Source organism: Rattus norvegicus, chromosome 18, assembly GCF_036323735.1.
Source record: "Rattus norvegicus strain BN/NHsdMcwi chromosome 18, GRCr8, whole genome shotgun sequence".
NCBI classification, from domain to species: Eukaryota; Metazoa; Chordata; class Mammalia; order Rodentia; family Muridae; genus Rattus; species Rattus norvegicus.
The window spans coordinates 33,020,121-33,042,688 of NC_086036.1; the positions used below are offsets into that span (position 1 = coordinate 33,020,121).

The window sequence follows — 22,568 nt, forward strand, 5'->3', positions numbered from 1 at the left end:
AAAACAAAACAAAACAGAAAGCATCTTTCCTTTGCCTATATTTGAGTCTAGAAAGTCAACTAAGTGGTAATAAGAAGTTTAGACCGTGAATTGGAGACAGATCACAATGATTAAAAGCATTAACTGTTCTTTTAGAGAATTCAGGTTCAATTTCTAGAATCCACATGGCAGCTCATAACCATTTGTAACATCAACTTCAAGGAATCCAAGCACTTCCTCTGGTCTCCTCCAGCACTGCACACATGTGCTACCCTTAATTACATGCGGGCGAAATGTGTGTGTATGGGCGTGCGTGTATATGTGTGTATGTATATAAAATTAATAAAATTAATAATGCATTTAATTAATTACTATATAATAAATGTATTTATATTTTAGACTACTCAATGGATGTTTTCCAAGCACACAATCTAGAACCTGACATACATAGTACAGAACAAACAAATGTTTACTGAGTATTTAGTAATATTTTTAGTAAAGTTTTCAATATATTAAGGATCATGAATAAATAAGTATCTTTTAGTTGATGTATTTGTGACTATTCAGTGACTATTTAAATTAAATGTTCTATACTGTGTATTGGAAATATATCTCTTCTTCCCTCTGTCTTTTTTTTTGAAGAATGGAATTTAATCTTTATTTACAGGACACGACAGGGTACGAAATTCCACATAGAAATAAACTCAGATGACAGCTTCACAGAGTATGTACAGTTTATAACTGCTCGAGTGTAGTTTCTTTTGTAAAAAGTGCTACAATAACAAACCACATTTAAAAAGAGTTCTTAGTAGGAACAGTAAGACAAATTTGTGAGAACACAGCATAGCATAGCACATAGCTAACAACTTTGTGCTTTGGCTGGACATTAGAAGTTAAAGGTCCCGGGAGCTCCATCCTGAACTTGGAAGGCGAAGCCTTCAGAGGTAGTTTCTGGCACCACATTTTGATCTTCCTCTTCCTCCACAGAGAAGTACTTCTCAATTAGGTTCAATGAGGCCATGTTGAGACTCGTTCTCATGGCTCTGTAGTGCTTCAATTTTATCCAAGCCTCCCCACTCTTCAATCATTATACTGAGCTTTTCTGTCTCACCTAGTTTCTCTGCAGCCTGAAAGATATTTGAAATGGCATCAAGAATAATCTGAATAATTTTGGTATCTTTTGCACTCAAGAGGTTCATCAAAGGTTCTATTATTCCACAATGAACCAGATACACAATCTGTTCAACAGTCCTGCCGCTGGTGTAGTTGGTTATAGCCCTTGCAGCTTCTTTCTGTCTTGAAGTCTGCCTTAGAGAGGACCAACGAGAAATGGGTCGAGGCCGTGATTCACCACTTGCTGTATCTGGTCCTGGTGCCCGGCGGTAATGTTCGACATTGTCCATGTGGTCTCCTTCTGAATATTAGTTTTGGGGTCTGTTAGCAGGCTGGGAAAGACTGCAAGTGCGCCTGCATCGATCACTTTCTGAGTCTGTTCATCTGTTCTGGTGACAATATTCCCTAAGGCTCTCAGTGCTGGTGTCACAATGGGCAGTTCAGTAGCTCCTAGAAGCTTCACAAGTTGGGGAACAACTCCTTTCTTCACAACCATCTCAGTGCGCTCATTCGGCCCATCAGTCAGGTAGGAAATGGTCCAGCAGGAGTTTGATTATACTTCTGGATCGTTGCGGTGTAGGAGTCGAACTAGAGTAGGAAGGATCTGCTCAACGGCATCTAAGGGGGGGGGGGTGCAGGATTCTTGTTTCGACAGAGGTTTGAAAGTGTCCAGGTAAGATTCCGTAAGTAACCACATGCCAAGGATGACAGATCAGGAACTGCAAGAAGTGCCAACAGTGGATCAATTGCACCATGTTTGATAACTAAGTCTCTGAAAACTGAGCCATCACCTGCAATGTTTCCAAGAGCCCATACAGCTTGCTCGCTCATGCGAGCATGGGGAAATGCCAAGAGAGAAATAAATGCTGGGATAGCACCTCCGTCCACCACAACTTTGGTCTGTTCAGATGTTCCAGAAGCAATGTTGGTGAGCACCCAAGCAGATTCAAACTGAATGGGACTACACTCCGTTTTGCCCAAGAAGGACACAAATTTTGGGATCAAACCAGCCCGGATGATGTTGTCTATAGGAGGCTGCTTCTCTCTAGAAAGCAGTTTCCGAGAAGCTTGAGTAGCTTGGAGCTGGCTTTCCAAATTGTTACTGTTTATGCCTTTAACGATGTCCTCAACAGACCAATTTACAGTACTCTGGTAGTTTCGGTTTTCCTGTAGTGGAGAAGTAGAGTCATCAGGGAATGAGCTGACGTTCCTCCTCTTCAGCATTTGGTCATCCTTTTTAGCTTTCCTAAGTTCCACATTAACCTCTCTTCGGCGGCGCCGCATTTCTGTACTGTCTTTCCCCTTGTTCTTGAATCTCTTAAGCCGGGCAGCTGTTGAGTTAGCGTTCTTGGTGGTGGATATGGTTGCTGCAGGAACGAGGAAGGAAAGCTGCACAGCCAGTTCATACTTCCACAAAAGTCGGTGCAGGGCTCTCAAGCTGCGGGTAGGCAGTTGTCGAAACGTCCAGTAGCCCTCAGCCCTCAGACTTTGTACCTTCCTTCTGTCTTAATTACTGTCCTATTTCTGTTAAAAGACAACATCAATCTGGTGGTTGGAATAAAAGTAGTCCCCATAGATTCATGTGGTTTAATGCTTAACGCATAGGGAATGGAATTATTAGGAAGTATGGCCTTGTTGGGGTAGGTGTGACCCTCTTGAAGGAAGTATGTCATTGTGGAAGTCGACTTTGAGGTCTCCTATTCTTGAAGGAAGCTGAGGTGGCAGTCTCCTGCTGTGTGAGGATCAACATGTAGAACTCTCAGTTTCTTCTCTATCACCACATCTACTTGCACATTGTTTTGTTTCCTGCTATGATTGATAATGAACTAAACCCATGAAACTGTAAGCCAGACCCAGTTAAATGTGTTCCTTTATAAGAATCACCATGGTTATGGTGTCTCTTCACAGCAATAAAAGCCCTAAGACATCAAGGCATCTTATAGAAGGAACATTTAATTGGGGGCTTGCTTACAGTTTCAAAGAATCAGTCCATTACCACAATGGCAGGACACATGGTAGCAGTCAGTCAAGTCAGGCAGGCAGGCAAGCAGGCAGGCAAGCAGGCAGGCAAGCAGGCAGGCAAGCAGGCCTGGAGCTCGATCAGTAGCACAGAGCTCACATCTAGTCAGAAATCTTCAGGCAGATGCAGAACAAGATTGGACCTGGCATCAACTTTTGAAACCTAAAAGTCCATGTGCAGTGACATATGTCCTCTAACAAGGACATATCTCTTAATCCTTCCCAAATAGTTCTACCTGCTGGGAACAAAATATTCAAGCATCTGAGCTATGGTCCATACTCATCCAAACCCCTGCATCCTCCTTAACTTAAAACTTTGGAGCATGTTTCCTATTTCTTTTTACTCTATGATTCAGAAGATGATAGATGTGCAAAGAAGAAAATTTATTCAAGAAACCTTCAATCAATGATTTATAAAATGCAGTCAGCTGCTCATCTGTGAACTACAGGTGTTACTGTTTCTTAGAATGTGTCAAGAAAGAACCCAAGGTTGTTATAAAAAAGATAAGTGGTCTAGTATTTAAACTCATGGCCATGAAACCAAATTTCCAGAGGGAACAGATACGTCAGTTGATATATCATATAGAATGCAGGGAAATGTTTTGAGTTGGAAACAGTGTTTACTGACAAAGGCTTTCTTTAAAAGTATATAATTTTTAAAAAACTAATATACACACATATATTATCATATGTACCCAAGAATTAAAAATTACTAATATTATTTTATTATGGCCATAAAGAATCAAACAAGACTGTTTTAGAAATGCAATTATTTGCATATAGATTAAAACAAAGAAAGTCACATATTCTTTCTCCTGACCATGTCCTTTAAATCCCAAGTGTTCACTTTAATAATCAAGATAAGTTTAATAGAAAGCTTGAGGTCAGAGAGCTCTGTCATTTCACCTTGAGAGCATCCCATGCCTAATCAGAGAGTACCGCATTACATAGAAAGCATTTGTGCTTGCGTTTGTAAAGACAGGAATAATGGAGGGAAATGCTCTTAGTGGTAAGATACAACTAAATGTCTGGGGTGTGGTGGTAATGGACACATATAGAGGAAAGATTTACATCATAGAGATAAGTTCTCTCATAATCAGGGAGAGATGAGTGAAAAACAAAATCCTCAGTGCAGAACATGGAAAGTTATATGAATACTTTATTGTATATTAGAAGCATGAAGTATTTTTCAAAATGATATACTTTTTGCTTTCCTACACATACGTAGATGTTGATTAGTGTGGGTATGTGCTTACATGCATGCACATATGTATGCGCATGCATACGCATACGTACACACATGTGTACATGCACACATGCATGCACACACAAACACACACACACAAATGCATAAATACACCAGCAGAGTTTTGTTAGCTAAGTCTGCAGAGGTCTTCCATTTTTAAAACACTCCAGAGGTCTTCCAAAGCAAAATAGCAATGAAGTTGAATACAAGGGCTAAGGAAGATGAAAGAAACTGTAAAGTGACTGAAATGATTTAGTCATGAAACTTAAGAGAGAATTATACTTACATACATACATACATACATACATACATACATACATGTAGATATATGTAGTTAAACCACATGGGTGTTATTGCTCTCTCCAAGAGTCACATATGATCTAATGAAAACCCCAGTGTCAGGCATAGGAAACCTTCCTTGAAGTTGTTAGTCAGGAGAATCCAAGAGACCCCCAAAATAATATAGACAATTGCCTTTGCCTCCAGTTACCTTGCACAGCTTAAAGCTAAGACCTCTGCTCCACATGCTGCAGACACAGGACTTGCAGTAGCGAAATTGGAACTGACCTTGCAGTACCCTCCCTGAGGACCAGCTCCTGTATTATCTGAAGGCGCTATGGTATCTGCCAGAGAGAACAGTGATCAAACATTCTAACCAACTGTAAAGCCTACCACTACACGATCCTGCCTAATCAGCTGACCCTGACAGTGTAGCTGCAGCACTTTTATTTTGTGAGTAACCAACAGCTGTTTAATTGGATTTCAGGCTTGCTGAATAGCAGATAATTCACATCTGAAACTCTAAATCTAGCCAACTCCCTATGCCCAGTAGTCAAGGACCCCAGAGGCGTACCTACTACTGCCAATTCCTTATCCCAGTGTAATTTTTATCTGTATTCTCAATGCTTGTCCTTGTACCCACAGATAAGTGTAGCTCCCATCCTTCATCAACGGAAGCTCCCTTTTATGGCAGATGGAGACAATCATGGTAATCCACTATTGCTTAAAATGCAGATAAAAATGGACTATAGAGCTCTGAAACCTCAAATGACAGATCTATATTGGAACTGCAACACCTAAGCCTCAAGAAACTGGGTGGAAGGCGGGCCGGTGGAAAGATTTCAAGAGCCAGAGAAACAGGAGGACTTTTGCTGTGAGATCCAGGCTTCTTTATAGGATAAAGTACCCATTAAACCTCAACAATACAGCCATCTAAATGCAGATGGGAGCAACCTCACAGAGTTCTACCACAGAGGAAGAGTCAGATAATCAATGGCTTCTGAGAGTGGTGAAACTGGTCTTCTCGAGGGACAAGCCTCCTTGACAAGTTATCTAATCTCAAGTGGTCAGTCTTGAACATGTATACAAAAGGGGTCATATAAATGGACTCAGTTGGCTATACATATATATCTATCTATATATATATATGAGAACACACACATGTGTGTGAGTGTAAGTAACAGTGATAATTATAAACCATGAATTAGAAAGGGCAGCATGGGGGCAATTACAGTAGAAAAGGCAGTCTGGAAATGTTTAAACACAGTAGACATGAAGTAAATTGTGAACAAACAGGAAAAACTACCAAAAGTAGCAAAAACAACTGCAGGGAAAAAAAGAAAAACCTATTTAGCCCGTACTTAGATAACTATGGAAAGAATTAACTTCAAATGTCTGACACTTGCACTCTCAATGAAAGGGTGACGGAGAGGTTTCAGTTTGTGTGCTGATTCCAGTTGTCAGTAGCTGCTGGGAATACCATATGACGGATCGCACAAGAGACCACTTGGCCTCAGAAGTAAGGTGTAGAGTAATGAGTCAATGTTTCCTGTCTCAGAAACAAATAGGGTTGTGTTTGCACTCACGAAATAGATTTTCTTCTCTGAAGATAGTCTAACTTTTATGTTTGGGAAGTGTATCAACAGAAGTAATGTCTTCATTCTACCTCTCATGTGGATGCATTTTATTTGTCCTGGCACCCAGAACAATGACACATACTACAAATGCCCAATAACTTTGTATACTTAAGTTCATGTCTTCCCATTAATACTTCATGGCAACCATAGGCTTTTACAAGCTCACATTCTATTGAGAGAATCTCATACTCTTATTTCTGTCTCCACAAATGCAGGATTGAAAAAAAAGCACCTTAATAGTAAAGATTTATAAGTTGGACTTGGTAGAATTTTTTAATGGTTAGTTGAAAATTATTGAACAGCTTAGTAGTCTTTAGAAGGATGGTTGAAACAGTGAAAAAAGAGAAGACAGAAGAGGAGAGTGTGAGAGAGAACAAATTGAATCGAAGTCTACAAAACAAAGGAAAAGATTTTGGCAAGCCTTTGCTTTAATTTGAGAGATATAAACATGAAGTTATATTATATAAATTTATATTACTATGGTATATGCTATAACTGAACATGAATTTATTATCCAAATATTATCACTGTATTTATTATCCAGTAGGTCTATTGCTCAACAAAATCCTTGAGTACTTAATGTTTTCCCCAACATTATTGGATTCTCTTGTCACAGAAGCTTTTGACTAACCCATTGGGTGATGCAGATCTTAGTATATCTGCTGTGGAAAACATTAACGTTCTTTTTTTCTAGAAACACAAGAAAATGGTTTACCCATGTAAAGGGTCATTTAACCTCTAACTAATGTATTTTTAAGCTCTAGGGAAGTGCTTATGACAGTCTTCTACAGGTGCTCTCTCACATACCTATTGGCTTATATTTCATGATAATGTGACAATCAGATTGTATTTGTATACATGATTAACTTGAGTCTTACTGTGTTATAATGTTGGATGGGATTTAATCACATTCTACAAGCTGTAAACTGTGGTTTGTTTGGCTATAAGGATTTCTTTTCACTCCTTGTCTCTTTTGTTCATGCTTACATTGTTTTATACATATTAGTAATAAAATTGAATTACTGAAAAACACCATGATCATACTTTCCAAGGGCAGAAATTTAAAAGATAGTTAAAAAAGGTCAGTATTTCAAGCAGAAAATGTTGATGCCATATAAATCCTCAGTGATGATCTCCATTAATCTAGACTATTTTGGGCTCTGGTTTTAAGTATTTCTCAGGGAGATACAGTTGTATACCTAGTAAGTTCTTTCTATCAAGCAAGAGGTTCACTTTTCTGTATGGCACTCGACTACTCTGTGAAGCAGGCCAGGAGAAACATGTTTCTAACAGGACATGCACAGGCAGCTCATCACTGTCCGTTTTCAAGGAGAATGGGTCTGCTCTCAAAGTCCTGCTTAAATGTGAGGGATAGCAGCAGAGGAATCAGAAAAGCACTTAAGGAGGAGAGCTGTGGCATCTCTTACTTACCAGGGACCAGAATTCCAAACATTATTTCTAGGTCAGTTAGAAATGAGAGCCCTGGAAACAAATAAATACAAATATCCAAATCATATTATAATCATTAAACAGATATTAAACAAGTCAAATAGTAAATCTGGATCACCAAAGGATCTGAGACTTACACACAAAATATTAGTGGAACAGGGAGGTTTCAAGAGATTTAAAACTGTCCCTGGATTAGTGATTTGGAAAATTGCCTCTTCCCAGAAGTCATGAAGACAACAGTGCATGGTATCATTTCCATTTTGGACCACAAATCACTCATAATCACAATAGACTGCTAAGACAAACGCTGAGCTTCTTCCCAACTGTTAATTCACATGGGAAAGTGAAGAGTCGTAGAGACTTTAAAGGTATGAATTATGTGGCACAGGAAGTTGGTTAACCTCTATTGGTACCATTGGTTAATTAGAAGACAAAATGCTTCCACTCTATCTTTCTTAGGGTTATACATTGGAAAACTATAAATGTGTGCTAACATTCTGATGAATTGCCCTGAATTGCCTCCTTCATTAATACAACTAGGTTTAGCTTTAATTCAGCTTCATTTTAGATATTGCCAAGTCATTTCTCCTTTAGGTTAGAAATCCTGTCAGAACTCAAGAGAAATTCAGTCTGCCCTCAGTGACAATTTCTATCTCTTCTTCCTAAACACTTGTAGATAGACCTTGCTTTTCTCCTGTCCTGCAGATCCATCAACTGATAGAAAAGTGCTAGGATTAGAACAAACTGCTAGCACTAAATCATAATTATTACCAAAAAAAAATACCCCACAAAACAAATTGGTATAACATAGGAAGTAACACATATTTGTGTAGAGAGACATCAGGTGCCCCTTGCATTCCAGATGATCCCAGTTTGTCTCTATTCTTTCAGTACCTTAGGATGCCACCATTCCTTATGTGTCTCATGATATCTGACTGTGAACACCCAGGATGCCATTCCTTAAGCTCAACCCCATTTTTAGACCCTTGTTTGTCATTCCTATTTAATGAGGGTCATCAGCAAATATCCTAACACTATGTAAGTGAAAATTTAAATTTAAATGTCGGGTGGATCTGGGAGGAGTTGGGGGGGCAGTCTAACATCAGACTATATTGTATGAAAAAATTCTCTTTTCAATGAGGAATTAAAAGGTGTAAGAGTACATTTGTATATCATAAATGAGCCTATAGTAAGTACATGATAAAAAACCGGGGTGTAAGAAAGCTATTATTTAAGGATGCAGCTACTTGTGTAGCCCCAAACAAAGCAGAGCCAGAGAATCGAGGCAGGGCACACGTCCTCGTGTTTATATGCCTAGGAGAAGAACTATTCAAAGTCTCTGCTGCTCTCTCATGCACACATACTTAGAGCAAGACCTTTCTTCAATGATCTACATGAGGCGTAAGGACCATTAGCTAAATGTAAAAAAAGCTCTCCCATTTGTGAACTACCATTATTTTCTAGAAGACGCCCATAGAATCAGTGTTTTCATTTCTTATCTGTATTCACTTTATTTTTAAGACCCCTGTTTCCCTTTGTCTTTCTGAACACATCCACGAGATGAAGGCTCCCATATATCTGTCTGAAGATCTTCCCTTATCCCCAAGTAAACTCAGTATTTCTGCATCTCCCCCCTTTGGCAACTAGGCTGATAGAGGATAAACTTTTAGACCCTGTTTCATCACTTGTTAACTTAGGAAGAACTTTTTGTCTTTCTGGTTTCCATTCTATCCTGCTAATCACAGAAACATAAAAGGCCAGTGTCCTCGTAGGATTGTATCTGTTCCGTACCTCCTTTCTGTGAGTGTTGCTCGTGTGTGTTGCTCTGAACATATTTGCCTGTTTATTTGTTGATTTGATAGTACTTACATGAGCAAAAGAAGGATGGTTTCATTTAAAATCCTCCATTAAAAATTAACATTACTTAAATGGAATGTAATTTTTAAGGAAGGAAGCAAATATAATATTACAGTTTCAAATATATCAGTAATACAGTTTTTATGTTTTATTTCTTTTATATGTGTGGGTTGTTTTACCTGTATGTATGTTTATTCACCATGTAAATCCCTGATATATGTAGAGGCCAAAAGAGGTTGTCATATTGTTTGGAACTGGATTTACAGAAGATTGTGAGCAGTCATATAGTATTGGGAGTTGAACCTGGGACTTCTGGAAGAACAGCTAGTCCTTTTGACCATGAGTCATCTCTCCAGTCATGTATTAAATTTTGTCAGGTATTCAGTTGACAACCTAAGGTAACTTCTCTCACATTTTAATTTCATCATATTGTATAATATTTATCACCAGATTGTATCCATCAAACTCATTTTATTTTTAACAGAAACATTGACTTGTGCTAACAGGTTTATTTATCGTTGGATAGAACATTTACATGAGTGTTTCATGTAGGTTGATGTCTATATGTAGGTGAGGAGTGGCACAAGTTAGGTCACGGTCATGATTGGACAATAAAAAATAAGGTGGGGACAAAGCTTTTGTAAGGTGGGCGCGAAGGAGAAGGGAGGAAAATCAAGATGGAGATGGAGAAAGATGACCCAGATCCAGGTGGTCTTGAATTGTTAAAATACTTGGAATAGATTTCTGAAGGCAAATTTATCTTATCTAGGTGGGTGGTTTATATCCTTATCAATTAGGAGTTCATTCTGAGAATGTATTGTGGATTGAGAATTTAGCGTATAAATCTGATTGATAAATTAGTTTATTAAGTCATGATTTCACTGGGTTTTTGGGAGTGTGAACAGAGTCCATGGCAGGGAGCCCTGATAGATCAGCCCATGCTAGAATTTTAGAGCCCTGATTTTACCGGGTAGCTGGAACCAGAGTTCGAGGCTAGCAGAGAGCCGCCGGGAGAGATACTAATTAGAGATAAATTATGGTTAGTTCCATTTGGCTCCACATGTACTGGAACTAACTCCAGGGACCAGAGTAGCAAGGTGCCATGTCGGAATGGCCCGCCTGGGTCAGAGAGAACTTGGGGGCAGTGTGGAGCCATTTAGATAAATTAGAGCTAGTTCCTATGGCCCGACAGAGCTGGAACTAGCAAGAGAGGGATTGCCTGGGTCAGAAAGAGCCTGGGAGAGAAGCGTGGAGTGGTAAGAACAGAACCTGTCGCGCCGCCTTTTTTTTTTTTTTAACTGCAACAGTTTCAGACAGTTTCTAGCTGACTATGGTGCCTCTTTACAAGCAATCACAGTCACTGGGGTTCTGTTAATATATGGGGGCATAAAGAACTATTCAACATTGTTTCACTTGGGGTAATTTTTTTCCTAAATAGTATTCATCTCACGCCTGATGGTTGGGCATGTTCTGACTGCGGTGTAAATGCTGTCAGTGATAGGTCATGATACATGCTTTCAGCAGACTTTGCAGTTCCTCTTAGAAGAGTGAGTTTGTGCTTTTGCGTATCTCACAGTGTTTATAAATAGTTATGGTTTGAGATATTTCCAGAACTCCTCTTAGAAGAGCCAGTTTGTGCCTTTGCATACCTCAGAATGCCTATGGATATTTGTGATTTGAGATATTTCCAAGGTAGCAGAATGATTGGTTTAATAACTTAATTATATAATGTGGATGAATACCGTGGCTCAGAAACTCCTTTAAAAAGGTATAATCACGGGGCCGGGGATTTAGCTCAGTGGTAGAGCGCTTACCTAGGAAGCGCAAGGCCCTGGGTTCGGTCCCCAGCTCCGAAAAAAAGAACCAAAAAAAAAAAAGGTATAATCACTAAGGCTTTTCATTATTAAATAATGAACACTGACATCCTCTAAATTAGTTAACTCACAAAACACTTTTCCTCTGAATATTTTACTTACCTTCGGTTATAATATTTTAAGAGGCCAGAACCTACCTAAAGCTTCTAAGTCAAGTATCCACTTTCTTTTCATTTGACCTCTGAGTATTAAAAAAGGCTTTAACAACTCTCCTAAGAGATGCTGGTTTTTTGCTCACAAATGAGGTTCCAATAAGGCACACTGCTCTTGTCTCCCCAAGATAGTAATTATCGAACAGTTATCTAAACCTGTCATCACTCTTAGCCCATATAATATTAGACATCTAGGAGGTTTGGATATATAGAATGGCAATCTAAGACTCTGTCACTTGGCAATCTTTTCTGATGCATACTAATTGCTAAAACATTCTAGGAAAGACTTGCCTTTGCTCTTCCTTGGATTCCTTTAGCCTGTAGTTATGCTAAATCAATAAACTAATAATAAAAACCTCCTCAGCATTCCTTCTTCCTTTTCATGTCTTGAATGCTTTCATTTTTATAGAAGGCTAGTAGCAGGCTCACTAAGTTCATGCTGACCTTAGTACTATAAAAAAACCTGTGCTTCTAAATCAAATACCTGCTAGCCTTTATGGATTTATACTACTAGTAAGCTTTCTATAGCATTCATAACTATGACAAGGCACCATCATCAACACTGGAAATATTTTGGAGAAATAAGAACCATACATATGAGAATGCTCCTCTGTCTATATTCCTAGACCTGAAAAATGTTAGCAATTTTCCTTCTTGATTAGTTATGCATTTATCTAAATTTGTGTTGTACAATTTAACTCCATTCGTTATCTATCTTTATTTCTCCATCTATCCATACATATACTACCCATACGTCTGTGTATACTTACACAACATTAAATGAATAGTCAGCTAAACTGTGGAGGAAAGATGGTCACTGTATCAGTTTTAGTCTTTACTTGAATTTATGCACCTTGCTTTGGTCATAGTAAAATTTGTTCATATAATGTCCATAGTTCATTCCAGGTTTTAAATCTTTACATTTTATCCTTCCCAACTAATATACATGATTTTTATCAGTGTTAAAGCAAAGTTACAAGTACTCATTTAAATATCCAAACTTAAATACTTCTACTCTTTTTTTTTTTGCAGTTTTTGTGGTTTTATTTGAACACAAAACAGGCACACAAGCCATCTATTCATTCTCTTCGCTGCGTAGCCTGGCGTTGGGATTGGTGACTCTGATGGCCAGCTGTGCTGCTCTTTCTACGATGGCTAATACTTCTACTCTTAAGAGAGACTCTCTTTTGACTTAGTAAGGAATATTAGTTGATACAGCAACTTATATATGATATACCCATATAATATTTAAGTCACATACTTTTCCTTTCATAATTATCTTAATTTTTAAAATATTGATTCTGAAGGTATAGGGAAATTTAATTTTGGCCATCTTGACTTCTTCCCTTCCATTGAAGAGGTTTCCTTTTCCTTCATCATTAAATATCTCTTTCATCCTCATAATAATCCCCAGAGGGACATATTAGAATGATTTGAGTTTCTTATCCAAGGAGTATACATTACAGAGACAGAAATAAATTTCCCTTCATTTGGTTAGGCTATAATACTCACATACTCTGGATTCAGAGGTTACATTCAATCATTCCACACTATATTATGGAAGCATTAATGTGTCAGAGTTCTGCACATCTGGTACTCTCTGTAACATGTGCTGATGCTCAGGAAGAACCTAATCCCTGATACCATTTAATTCAAGGGTAACAATTTGTGTAATTTATCACCTAAATGCTCATCTTTGGTCCAGCAGATCTTTTCTGTTTCAATTTCATTCTTACTTATGCAGAAACAAACTGGCTTGAGCATCACAATGGAAGAAATATATCACCATGAGTCTAAAATCAGTCTAGAGTTAATTAATCATCATGTCTTCTCTCATAATTCTGGTTGGAGATGTATACTTAGAAAACAAAGATTTCTTTTGGATCATTCTCTTCCATGTACAATTTTGTCTTATGAGGCAGATAAAACAATTTCATGCTCTAGAACTCAGCTGTGCTTATTTCTGTGTGAATTCCATCCCCTCTTATGGGTCTGTAAAATTATCATAGTTTTATAAGATCTGAATTTTCTGATTGGAAATACACTTAATTTGCTCCATGTACTATCAGTCATTGGTGACATCATACAGAACTCATACTTATCCTGGCTTTTCTCTGTCATTGCTTTTCCTGAATTATTTTCCCCACATTCCATAAAACCCACTGCTTCACTAGAGCAATAGAGACAAGTAATCACGTAGCCCCGAGTTACTGCACTATGGTGAGGCACTGTCTGTTCTCAAATACAGCAGCAGTTGCTGGACCCATCACTCTGAGTGAGCCTGAGACATGGCTCTTTATTCACTCTTGACATTAACTGAAGGAAAATCCAAGTAAAAAAACTGTCTTAATCGGTCCTTGTCAAGGAGTGTTACAGTCACCAAACTCCTCTTATTGAGTCTTGTTACTAGTCTTCTTGAGAAAACTCAGGGAGACTTTGAACTGTATCCACATCTGACACATAAGTCCCAGAGTGATTTCAAAAGAAAGTCTGATGTTACAGGGACTCCAATCCTGAATCAAAGGGCACCAAATCCTATCTTTTTAACAGTAAAGTGATTTCCTTCCATGCAGCTAAGTACATCAACTGCTTCATCCTACTTTAAAACTCATTTAAAATTTCTATTTAATATCTGCTAAAGCAAGCGTCAAAGACTAGAGGTTCTAGAATTTGAGCAAGAGTTCCCATATGGGACTTTCTATGCTCACAAAGATTTATGCAGCCCCAAGATTAGGGTAAGTACTTGATGAAGAATGGATGACAAGAGTATTTTCTGAAAGTGATTTCTACAACAGTGTCAAAGATTAATATCACATTAGAACTGTAAGTGTGATGGAACAATTTTAAGTCAGTGAGAACAGCCAGAAAATTTAAGAATGTTATAATCAGATACATTCCAGCTACAGGTAGTTGGGGAATATTTTTAGTATTTTTAGAAATGTGGTTTTTCAATCTGTAAAACAGCAGTGCATGATATTATCTTATAATGCTCTAAGTGTCCCATTACACTGTGTTCTGTATGACACCTCCCAAATGGCTTATTCTCAAATGCTTTAGTTATTTCAATTTCATCATCATCACTATCAGTCTCTTCTAGACTGGGGGCCAGCAAACTATACCAGCAACTGAGTCTCAATTAAAACCAACTTTAAAAATAAAATCGTATTGGACTACAGTCACATCCAATAGTTTGCATACTGTGTGTGTGTTTCCTTGCAATAGCAGCAAAATAGCTACTATGGGGACCACAGAATGATGGATTATCATGGCTAGTAATTCTAAACCTGCTGAATCATAATAGAAAGGCCAAAATGCAAGCTGTAGTTTCTATCCTTAGTCACAGCATGTATTAGAGTTTGCATATGATTTTCTTGTGTAACCACTAAGGAAAAAAATAGAAGGACTTAAAGTTGAACAAACTAGGCTGGTATTCAATATTAAATATTTTCTTTTTTTAAGTTAATTGACACTGTTGTTTTTATGGCATTGCAATCCTCTGCAGTTCCTTCAGTCGTTCCTCTAGTTTTCCATATTGGCCCCCAATCTCAGTGCAGTGGTTGGCTATAAGTTTCTGCATCTGTCTCAGTCAGTTCCTGGTAGAACCTCTCAGAGGACAGACTCAGTAATAGTGTAAGGATTTGGTGTGCACATATCTGATGAATCTCAAGTTGGGGTGGTCACTGGATGGCATTTCCTTCAGTTTCTGCTCTATTTTTTTGGTCCCTGCATTTTCTCTAGACAGGAACAATTCTGGGTTAAAAAATTTTAAGATGGGTGGGTGTTTCCTTGCCTCAACTGGGGGCCATGTCTATCTGCTGCAGATGGTCTCTTCCAGTTCCACCTCTATACTGTTGGGCATTTCAGCTAATGTCATCTTCATTCAGTTCTGGTAGCCTCTCACAGCCCAGGTCTCTGGGACTTTCTAGAGGTTCCCTCTGCCCCCCGACTCCCACTACTGCATATTTTGATTTATTCTCCTGGCCCTCTGGGCATCCCTCCTGCCTCTCCTTGTACTTGATCCTGCCCTCCTTTTCTCCTCCCCCGTCCCACCCAGTCTCTTCTTTCCCTCTGCCGCCTGTGATTATTTTGTTTCTATTCTAAGTGGGTTTCATGTATCTTAGTTAAATATTGACAGAAGTGAAAACTTCTGAAATATTAAAACTGAAAACAGAGACTACCAGGACTCAGTGAAGATGACATTAGCCAAAATATCCACTAGTGGAAAGAGAACTGGAAGAGACCACCATCTTCAAAATTTTTAACCCAGAATTGTTCCTGTTCTGAAATGCAGGGACCGAAAAATGGAGCAGAGAGGGAAAGAAAGGCTACCCAGTGACTGGCCTAATTTGAGATTAACAAGCTGATACAGTTTATTTTCCCTTTAAATAAAGTCATTTTCATGCCAACCCAAAGTAAGTTAAGGAACAAGTCTTATTAATAATAGTTTCAATTAGATAGCACCAGCCATTTTTTACAATGACAATCAGACTATTCCCACATAAGCCTATGGATATCAGGCCCATGACATTGTTAACAACTTGTAGCTTCTGCATACTGACTTTCAGATTGTAAGAGGTATGTGACACAGGCTTTATTTCTAATGATACTAACACCAACTTCAGAGATATCCACTATTATAATTTGTCTTGTTTAGGTAAATGGTGCTTATAAATAGAAAGGGGGAGCAACATGTCCAATGTTTGGGCTGAGAGTTTTCAAATGTAACTCATCTCTCTCTTTCATGGAATGCATGATTAAGAAATGCAGCAGACTACATTTTCTGTTCTCAGACAAGTGAAATCATGTCAAGGACTTGAAACAAATATTTGTTAAGTGATGAATGGAAATTTTATGTCTGTGACCTCGATGAGGTGAGTACCTCTGCCATACTACATAATTTAGCAGCTATGATCAACTCTTCAATAATAGAACTGTATCTTTTCTCTATGCCTATAATTGTGTTGAGTATTAAGTGCACCTTAACTATTTGCAAGGATTTTTCTGCATGTCATAACGTACTTATTATAACATTGCATAACTTCGCAAGAACTTTGCCATCAAGCAATTACCTTAAACTTGATAACCATCTTTTAATTTCCCTATTTCAGGTATAAAATCTGTAGTTCAGTTAGATTATCTGACCATCATTACATAAATAAGAATACTAATCTCCTGAGTTCAATTGTGTTTTGTTTCTACTGTATTAGATTGCACCTATAAGGATGAAAATTATAGTTATTCATCAGTGTATTAAAAATTCATCAATGTATTATACATGCATATATTTATAGCATAAATTTATATGAATATTAATACACATAAAACAATTAACAGTCCATAAATAGCATAATAACAGTTTATAGGTCTGTATTGACAGAATGCAGATCAAGGAGTCAGATAGATACATTGTCACAGAATCTCCTGTGTTCCCTGCAAACCCTTCATCTCTCCTTTAAGGATAAAGTACCTTGGCTTTTTCTAGTTGAGGTTTTAATTTTGATTGACATGTAATGATCTAAATGTTTATAGGATAAAATATTGTGTTTTGATATATTAACAGAGTATGTAATGACAAAATCAGGGTGATTAACATATCTAGTATCATAAACATTCAGCATATCTAAATAATTGCAAACTTCTTTTCCACAGAACAGTGACTATAATTATCCTGATTTGTGATAGCATATATTGGTTTTATCTATTATGTACTTCATATAAATGGAAGAAAATGATCTGCCTGCCTATCCATTCCAGAAGCAAGCACATTTTCTCATCAGTGCTGCAAACATGGAAAATGGTGAATATCAGAGTTGAAGATTTTTGCTGTACAGAACACCTGTTTGCCAGGATTGCCTTGTATACTGCTGAAGTGGACACAGTTACCATCAATGTTCCTTTCTTTCCTTTATCTTAACTACATGGTCTTCATATTCCAGTATGATTTTGCACAGAGCAAATTTTAGGGTAGAGTCAAGGCTGAAACCAGGAACTTTGACCAATGGGACCGTCTCCCACTTCTAGGGGTAAGGTCCTTCAATATCTAATAGGGTAATGGTGGCGTTAAGTATATCATAGATTGTGTTGATGTCTTTAATACCATAGATAACACTGAAAACCACACTTTAAGGGAGGAGCCAAAGAGAATTCATTTTAGCCATCTCTATTGACGTTACTGTGTTTGTGATGGGTACAAACCATAAGAAGTATGACAACCTTTCCAACAACACTTAAAAATTTAGCAATGCCTCTTGCACCATAAACTGCTCCCCTCACTGCCCTCCCTGTTTAGGTAAATGTCATCTATGCTCCCCTCACTGCCCCCCACCCCCCTGCTTAGGTAAATGTCATCTTCAGCATTTTAGAAAAGACACCCGACCTGAGTCCATGACATTATTATCACTTTGGAAAGCAACATCATAGTGGTGAAGATTCCAAGAATATCAACCCTGTATCTAATAGTAGTGCTAAGCTTTGGGCAAGATCATTCCAATGTTGAACAGGAAGCTCAATGGCATGGTCTCCCATATTCCTCCCTTCAAAGTAATGACCAGGAATCTATGCTGTGCCTGAAAAAAGCTGTCAAACATGATGGCAGTAAGATGTCAATGATGCAACAGAGGGCCCTCTAAAAGGTATCTTTGTCTCTACTGAGTACTAATTTTTTTCATATAATTTTAACAACAACAACCATTCTTCTACATTTGATGCTAGCGATGACACTTTTTTCAAATCACACTTTGTCAAAGTCATTGCCTGATATGACAAAGGATTTGGCTACAGCAACAGGATGGTTGACTCCATAGCCTACTCCACTTCCAATGAATGAGAAGCCTTGGATGACCCAATCCAGAAGGAATACAAGGGGAGGAGAGGTCCTTAGCTGATGAAGAGTGCCTGACTCCGCTCAGCAGCCAAAGCATTGTGAATTTAGATTCTCCAATCTCAGATATTGAGAAGTAGAAGCACTCAGTGAAACATGTTCTCTCTTCTATCACCAATAAAGTTCCCTACATCCAGGCAGGTCTATACAGAGATAAAAAGTATCAAAAAATCAGATTATTGTTTACTGCTTTAAAAAGTGTCATGGGAAGGGAAACTAGAATTAGTTGTTATAGATTGATGATGGGGGGGGACAGGAATCAGAGAATCAAACATGGAGTAGAAGGGAAGAGAGGGGCAAGGCAGAAAGTATGGGATAGGAAATTTAAAACTAATGTCTATTTGAGGGCTCATATGGAAATTACAATAGATGCCCCTATATGTGCATATATGAAGTTGATTTAAAGAAAATTCCTAAATAATAGGAAGATAGAGCTCCAATTGGACATCTCTTGACACCAAATGAAGTTCCTAGTTCCAGAAATGGGTTATAGCTGATCAGTTCCCATGGGAACCCCAGAAAGCTTGTCATGGCTATTGGTGGCTTTCAATAAATGGGCAGTAAGGCCATCTTGCTGATAACCTCCACAATTAATTGAACACAGAGAAGTCCATATGGTGCCCAGTTAGAGCATTCACTCCTACAGACTAGTATTTATGGTACTCAAAGGTATACTGCACATCACCAAAAGAAAGGTAAGCACCAAACCCTTCAGTCTACAAGAGTGCCATACCTGCCAGATGCACTGGTACAATAACGTCACAATGCTTTTGTATGGAACCAATTGATATCTTATGTGAGTTAAGGCCCACTCCATGACATGGAACTCATACTGGACACTCCTTCGCTGGCCAAGAATCTGAGCCTAGCTAGGCTAGAGACTTAGGAGTAAACCAAATGCTGCTGTTCTGCTAAAGGAACATAGCAATAACATGACTCCCACAACATCCTGCTATATGCATAGATCCTTGTCTTATTCAGTCATCATCAGAGAGGTCTTCCTGCAGCAAATAGGAGAGATCCATAGCCAGATAATGTGCACAGAATGAGAGATTAGAAAGACTAAGCCCAGAACAAAGATATCTCTATCAAATCCTCAGGAGAGTGCAGAAGTTGAGGCAGAAGAAGTGTAAGAGCCATAGGTGATGGAAGACACCAGGTAAACAAGGTCTTCTAGGCACAGCAGGACTGGTATGTATATGAACTCACAGAAAACACAGCAGCATGCACAGGACCTGAATGACCTGTACCAGCTGATGCGCTAGAAATGAGTAGATACATGCCCTCATCCTTAACACAGAAGTTATGTCCCATTGACTGTCACTTGCATATGATGTTTTCTTCATGGAAGTCTCCCTAGGGAAACAAATCATTTTTAAGGATAAGCCCCATGCCCAGAAGTAGGTGGTACTTTGTAGGTTTCATTGTCTTATAATGTTAAGTCAGTGCATTTTGTTTTAGATAGATATATAATAGATAGATAGATAGATAGATAGATAGATAGATAGATAGATAGATTGTTAGTTTCTTTCTTTCTTTTTTTGAAACTAGAAAAAGCTGCACCTATGTCTTATTGTGGTTCTTAGTTTTTATCCTTTCTCTAAAAGGTTACCTCATACAACTATCAGGTAGAATGGTTATAGTAGGATAATTGATTACATAATTTTCTTTTCTTATATATTTTCTTATATATTTACATTTCAAATGTCCTCTCTGCCAGTGGTGTTGCCTCCAGCAACACCCTATCCCATCCCTCCTCCCCCACTTCCATGAGGGTGTTCCCCCAGCCATCCCTGCACTCCCTCCCTCCTCCCTGACCTGGCATTGCCCTACATTACAGAATCAAGCCTTCACAGGACCAAAGGCTTCTCCTTTCATTGATGCCTACAAGGCCATTCTCTGCTACATATGTGGCTGGAGTCATGGATCTCCCCATGTGTATTCTTTGGTTGGTGGTTTAGTCCCTGGGAGCTCTGGGTTGTTTGGTTGGTTGATATTCTTGTTCTTCTTATGGGGTTGCAAACCCCATCCAGCTCCTTCAGTCCTTTTTCTAACTCCTCCATTGTGGACCCTGTTCTCAGTCCAATGGTTGGCTGCGAGCATCCCCCTTGTATTTGTCATGATCTCACAGAGCCTCTCATGAGACAGCTATATAAAGCTCCTATAAGCATGCACTTTTTGGCATCTGCAGTAGTGTATGGGTTTGGTGACTGTATATGGGATAATTCACCTGATGGCCTTTCCTTTCATCTCTGCTCCACATTTTTCTCTGTATTTCTTCCTGTGTGTATTTTGTTTCTTTTATATGGATTGAAACATTCACACATTGGTCTTTCTTCGTCTTGAGCTTTATATGGCCTATAAATTGTATCTTGGGTATTCTAAGCTTTTGGGCTAATATCCACTTATCAGTGAGTTCATACCATGTGTTCTTTTGGGATTGGGTAAACTCATTGAGAATGCTATTTTCTGGTTCCATGTATTTGCTCAAAAAATTTCATGAAGTTGCTGTTTTTAATACTGAAAAGTACTCCATTGTGAAAACATGCCACATTTTCTGTATCCATTCCTCTGTTGAAGGTCTTCTGAGTTCTTTCATTGTCTGGCTATTATAAATAAGGCTGCTATGAACATAGTGGGATATGTGTCCTTGTTATATGTTGGAGCACCTTTTGGGTATATACCCAGGAGAGGTATAGTGGGTATTCAGGCAGTACTGTATAAAATTTTCTGAGGAGTCTCCAGAATGATTTCCAGAGGGTTTGTACCAGTTTGCAATCCTACCAACAATGGAGGAGTGTACTTCTTTCTCTACAACCTTGCCAGCATCTGTTGTCTCCTGAGTTTTTGATGTTAGCTACTCTGACTGGTGTGAGGTGGAATCTCAGGGTTGTTTTGGTTTGTATTTCCCAGATTACTAAGGATGTTGAACATTTCTTTATGTGCTTCTTGCCCATTCAATATTCCTCAGCTGAGATTTCTTTCTTTAGTTCTATACCCCATTTTTTTAAATAATAGGGTTAGTTGAATCTCTGGAATCTAACTTCTTTGCATATATTGGCTATTAGCCCTCTATTAGATGTGGGATTGGTAAAGACCTTTTCTCAATCTGTTGGTTGCTGTTTTGTCCTATTGACTTACAGAAAGCTTTGCAATTTTATGAGGTCCCATTTGTTGATTCTTGATCTTAGACCATGAGTTATTGGTGTTCTGTTCAGGAAATTTTCCCTTGTGCCCATCGGTTTGAGGCTTTTCCCCACTTTTTCTTCAATTAGTTTCAGTGTATCTTGGTTCTTTCTTTCTTTCTTTCTTTCTTTCTTTCTTTCTTTCTTTCTTTCTTTCTTTCTTTCTTTCGTGGAGATCCTTGAACCCTTGGACTTGATCTTTGTACAAGGTGATAAGAACGGATCGATTTGTATACTTTTACATACTGACCTCCAGTTGAATCAGCACCATTTGTTGTCATTTTCCCACTGGATGCTTTTTGCACCTTTGTCAAAGATCAAGTGACCATAGGTGTGCGGGTTCATTTCTGGGTCTTCAATTCTATTCCATTGATCTACCTGCTTGTCTCTGTATCAATACCATACATATTTTTATCACATTTACTCTATAATACTGCTTGAGGTCAAGGATAGTGATTGCACTAGAAGTTCTTTTATGATTGAGAATAGATTTTGCTATCCTGGGTGTTTTGCTATTCCAAATGAACCTGCAAATTGCTCTTTATAACTCTATGAAGAACTGAGTTGGAATTTTGATGGGGATTGCATTGAACCTGTTGATTGATTGATTTAGGTAAGATGGCCATTTTTACAATATTAATCCTTCCAATCCATGAGCATGGGAGATCTTTCCATCTGCTGAGATCTTCAATTTCTTTCTTTTTTTCTAGTCTATTTATTTATATATATTTTTTCATACATTGTATTTTAATCATATTTTCCCTCTCTCAATGCCTTTCAGATCCTTCTCACCTCCCTGCTCAACTAAATTCATGCCCCCACCTCTCAAAAATTGACAAGAAAAACAAAAATTAAAAAGAGAATATCGAAACAGACCAATGAGCTAAAAAGTGACAAT

The 22,568-nt window shown here is 38.3% G+C and overlaps 1 protein-coding gene and 1 pseudogene across 2 annotated transcripts in view; one reads left to right on the forward strand and one right to left on the reverse strand.

The window, feature by feature from the left end:
- LOC134483011 (igE-binding protein-like) overlaps positions 1-22,568 on the forward strand; it is a 166,365-nt gene that overhangs the window by 74,961 nt on the left and 68,836 nt on the right. The window lies entirely within an intron of this gene.
- On the reverse strand, positions 696-7,726 carry Kpna1-ps4 (karyopherin subunit alpha 1, pseudogene 4; annotated as a pseudogene).